Source organism: Callospermophilus lateralis, chromosome 13, assembly GCF_048772815.1.
Source record: "Callospermophilus lateralis isolate mCalLat2 chromosome 13, mCalLat2.hap1, whole genome shotgun sequence".
In the NCBI taxonomy this organism is placed as follows: Eukaryota; Metazoa; Chordata; class Mammalia; order Rodentia; family Sciuridae; genus Callospermophilus; species Callospermophilus lateralis.
The window spans coordinates 51,075,105-51,080,154 of NC_135317.1; the positions used below are offsets into that span (position 1 = coordinate 51,075,105).

At 36.8% G+C, this 5,050-nt stretch overlaps 2 pseudogenes; both read left to right on the forward strand.

The window, feature by feature from the left end:
* Positions 1-2,459: 2,459 nt before the first annotated feature.
* Positions 2,460-3,990, forward strand: LOC143412060 (melanoma inhibitory activity protein 2-like; annotated as a pseudogene).
* Positions 3,991-4,320: 330 nt separating this feature from the next.
* On the forward strand, positions 4,321-4,789 carry LOC143412061 (melanoma inhibitory activity protein 2 pseudogene; annotated as a pseudogene).
* Positions 4,790-5,050: the final 261 nt, after the last annotated feature.

Genomic DNA, 5,050 nt, shown 5'->3' on the forward strand with positions numbered 1-5,050 from the left:
GATATTACAAGTTTAGGGAAAGTGCACGGTTTCCTGCACGGTTTCCTGTAAATGTTCAGGAAACACATGGGGTACTGCAGCTGTCATCATCATCTCTGGTGATCTGGGGAATGGTGACGTGAATGGTGCAAAATTTTCTTACATTTAAATAAGTGGTGAGACCAGGTGCCCATGTCTCAGAATGGAAAGTCTCAAAAGTAATTACCCCAGACTTCACTTTTTTAGCTGGGTGTGGTTTGGTATCTTATTACTATTTGATATGCTATCATAGTTCCTGTACCATTTGAAAATCCTATAACCCTTCAAAGAAAAATGATTTTTAAGAATCCTCTCTTTTTATTCTTTCTACTAAAAAATGGAAAAAGGAGAATGGGAAGGAATTAAACAGCATTTGATGTCTGTTTTGTTTGTCCCTTTAATGATGGGAATAACTCTGTTATAGTGAATATTATTAATATTATTATTATTATTATTATTATTATTACAAAAGTGTTATTGACTTGCATGTTCAGATGAGGAAAAGGCTCAGGAAGATCATTTGAAAGCAGGTACCTTGATACAGATGCTATAGATGCAACAAGCTACTCTCATTTAGTGGCTTTTACATCCAAACAGAAACAGCTCTGGCAAGTAAAGAGGAAACTGCAGCCTGGCTTTTGTATGTTTTACTTGATGACTAATTGCTTCTATTTTGTTTAGAACTGAAAGCAATTGATTTGAGTCCCAAATGTGTTGCTTTTTAGTTGTGTGCCTTGACCAGTAATCTCTCTGAAACTTAGTATGATTTGTGTTGCTATAATTGAATGTCACCCTGAGTAAATTATAGGAAAAAGACAATTTATTTAGCTCATGGCTCTGGAATTTCAAGAGCATGGTTCTGGCATCTGGTGAGGCCTCTGGGTCATGAGGTGGCAGAGAATAGCACATGGTGTTACAGTTTAATGGATCTGAAATGTCCCTTGAAGGGCCCCCCCTTTTTTTGAGACAGGGTCTCACTAAATTTCTGAGGCTGGCCTTGAACCTATAATATTCCTGCCTTGGTCTCCTAAGGGGCTACTAGGATTACAGGTGTGTGACACTAGGCCCAGCTGATAATTTGATTCTGATATATGTATGTACATTGTGAAATATTCACCACAAACTAATTAACATATTTGTGACCTCATATAATTACATTTGTTAAAAAGTTTCTAAACATTCATACCCTATGGAACTGGACAAGTGTTTTAGTTTACATTGGCCATAGAAATAGAATTGGTCTAATCATACATGGTGGCATAATGCCTTTGAACTTTAGAGATATTTGGGAAACCAAAGACTACTAGTGAATGCTTTCCTTGAAACATTAGATTTGGCTCATCAACAATTCAAGCATAACTAGGAACAAAAATATATTATATGTCTTTTATTTACATCAAGCAATGAACTCTGTATAACAACAACATAATTCACCTTCAGGAGCTAAAGCCATTTCAAAGAGTCACATCTTATCCTTCTTTTTGATATATATTTATACTGACAGTTACTTAGAAGTTTTTATATCCTATAAGAAGTCAAAAGAACATCAAAAGAAATGATTTTGCAAACTTAAATAAGTGGTAGTCTAGAAAAACAGAAATGAAAACCAACTCAAGTTTCAAGTTCCTTTTTGTTTTAAACAAATATTACATATGCTGTACTTTTAAAAAGCAGCTTGTAATAACTGATTTGTCCTCATGGTAGCAACTCCTCTAAAAAATACTTTTGAAATATCCTAACATGAGAGTTTTTCTATAGAAATAAGTCAGATTACTTCTATAGTAAGTGTCAACAGGCTGCAGATGTAGCTCAGTGGTAGAGAGCTTCCTTAGCATGGAGAAGACCTTGGAGTTTAACTCCCAACACTTCATGAAAAGGAAAGGGAGAGAAGGGAGAAAGAAGGAAGAAAGAAAAAAAAGGGAGTAGGCAGGAGGGAAGAAAAAGGGATGAGTCATTACAATAAAAGGGCAAGTGGTACAAATATAAATATATGATGTACTAGCTCTTTAAATTATTTTACAAAGCTTTAGAATTTTAGTTACATCAAACTGGTTGACATTATGACTGAATGGAATAATACATAAAAAGCTCTGTCTTGGCCTGGCTGAAACTAAACTAAGGGGTGGGTGTCAGGGAGAGGAGTCCTCTCTGGCTCAATTGGGACACACTGGAACCTGCACTGCTTCAGGATGCACAGCATAGTGAAGGGGCCAAACTTCCCTGACAGGCACTTGAGTGTGCTAGGCCTCTGGGAGCCTATGACTGTGGCTTCCCATGCCCATGCCGACAGCTCCACCCCCACTCCTCTGCAGCTGCTTCACAATGGTATGCTCCATTGCCTGGTACAGGTTTGAGTTCCTGACCAAAGACCTGAACATCCACAGTCTGTTTGGGCATGGCTGAGCAGGCTGTGGCTGCAGTAGCAAAGCAGCCTTAGCTTGATGGAGGTGCCAATGGTTGCCCCTCAGCTGTATTTGGGGATGGTCCTGAAAGAAGTACACAGGCCTTTGGTATCATTGTCTGCAGATATGAAACCAAGCCCTCATCCTTATGGATATCCTTGGGAGTTGGTGATATATGCAGCTATTGGATTTTTTGCTGTTCTCTTGTTTCTGTGGACATGTTGTCAATGTGTTAGAAGCAGGTGTTATGTGAGAAGAGAGAAAAAGCTTGCTCTAAAATCTGATGGACTAATTGAAGAAAAATGTCAACTACTTGAAAAAGTTAGCCTTGTTCAAAAAGAGTATGAAGGCTTAAGGTCATCTTTAAAGGATGCCATTTTGGAGAAGAAGTCCATAGAAGCAGAAAATTTGGAGGCAATATATGAAAAGCTGAATAGGTATGAATCTAATTTGGGGATTAAATACTCTTTCTAGAAAAAGAGCTAAAAGAAGAGAAAACTAAACATTCTCAACAGGATGAATTGATGAAATATATATCAAGAAGGATTAAGTCCCTAGGAGATGAATCAAAACCCCTCAAGTTACTAATAGCCAAAGTTGAAACAATCTTGAGAATATTTCAAATAAATGCAGAAAGATTTAAGTTAGCAATAAAAGAGGTTTTGAAAGAAAATTCCCAAATTCATATAGTCAGAAACAACTTTTACAAGAAGCTGAAGTATGGAAAGAAAAAGTGAATGACCTTAATAAACAGAAAATAACATTGGAAGACTCTACAGTATGTGCAGAACAAGTTCTAAGAGAGAAAGAAAATCACATTAAGTCTCTGACTGAACACTTGGTGCAGATGAAAGATTGGGCTTCTGTACTTGGAGAAGATCTAATAGATGATGGTAACTTGGAATTAAAAATGAAGGGTAAATCAGAATTGGTGTTCACTTAGATGATCAGCCAAAAGAAGCTTTGAAGGAACAGGTTTATGGTGCCAATTAAATGCCCCTTTTAAAACCTTAAAAGGAGAAAGAAATAAAATGTTTACTTTATTATCTGAAGTAGATGAAGTAAAGGAAGACCTTATAGAATATATCAGAAAATCTTAAGACAGGAATCAGAATCTTCAGAAGAAATTTAATGTTATGATTGAACTATATAAAAAATGTAATGAAACTCCAAAGAAAATTAATAGGAGAGGGAAATTACCAGGTAGAGAGAGGAGAAACTTTCCAAAGTAGATGAAAACATCAGCCATACAACTGAACAGCTGGAGAACTATAGAAAGCAAGTCAAAGATCTTAAAGAAGAATTGGAGAGAACCATTCATTCTTATCAGGGGCAGATTATGTACTGTGAGAAAAAAAAGCACATGATAATGAGCTAGCAGCTCAGAGTGCTAAAAGATACCTCAAGATTTATGGAAACAAAATGCTCACAACAGATAAAAATTAACTAAAAATTAGGTTAAATTTAAATTTTTAGGAAAAAAAAAGATGCTTATACACTTGATGATTCAAATACAGCCTTTGCCAGAGAGCATTTCCCAAATGGTCTCTCACTGTTGGGTCAACTTTAATCTTAAATGTGAGGTCCTCTTTTGGAAAAGAAGGCTTCACTCATATTCTCATCTTTGGTGCCAGTGGAAGGAGAAAGAGGCTTAAGAGGCCAAGAGAATCCTCTGGGTCCTTAGATTATCAATGAAAGGAGAAAATCAGGCTACGTTGGGTTAATTGGTCCTCAGAGAGTGTCTTATAATACTGGACCCCTGTCACCTCCATGGGAAAATGCCTGTAGGCTGATGATCCCTCCACTAAACCAACCATATTCTGATCCATATCTTCCTCTACAAAGGCAGGATGTATATTATTCAATTATGGTAGACTTTCTGGACTGGTGGAAGTTTTAAATGCCTTCTTTGGATAAAGTGGATGGGCCTCTATTTTCAGAAATGGAATCTAGTAAAAATGATACCAAAGTATCATTGGTAATTCCAATGTGCCTGATTCATCTCTCCCTGCTGAAAACCAAGCAACTGGCTCTGGTTTTGTTTTTTCATCTTCCCCTCCAGTCAGAGGTGCATTGTTTCCAGTGGACCCAAGGAATCAGTTCATGAGAAGAGGACCTTGTTTTCCTCCACTTTCTCCAGGAAACATGTATGGAGCATCTGGAGATTATTTTCCATTGGGCCCACCACCCCCTCAATTCCCATTGGGAAATGTCTATTCACTGAGGTGTTTTTCTCATTATCTTCCCCCAAAATCTGCATTCCTCCCCCACCTGCACATTCTGAATGTAGAAGTGAGTTTCCTTCAGGGTTGATTCCACCTTGAAATGAGCCTGCTACTGAACATCCAAAACCACAACAAGAAACCTGATGTTTCTGATCTCTCTTCAAAAGGAATTTGACTTATCTCTCACTTTTAGTTTAAGTATCTGCTTTTACTTAATTAAATGATTATACTTTTGCTCCAGTTGAAGCTTAATGGAATTATAATTCTTAGGATAGTATTTTGTAAATAAAGATGATTTGAAAATGAATTCTATGAGTAAATTATTTCCATTTTATTTGATTCTAGGTAGTGTGACCTCATTTGATTAATTTACTATTACATAAGCAACAATGAGAGTTTTATATA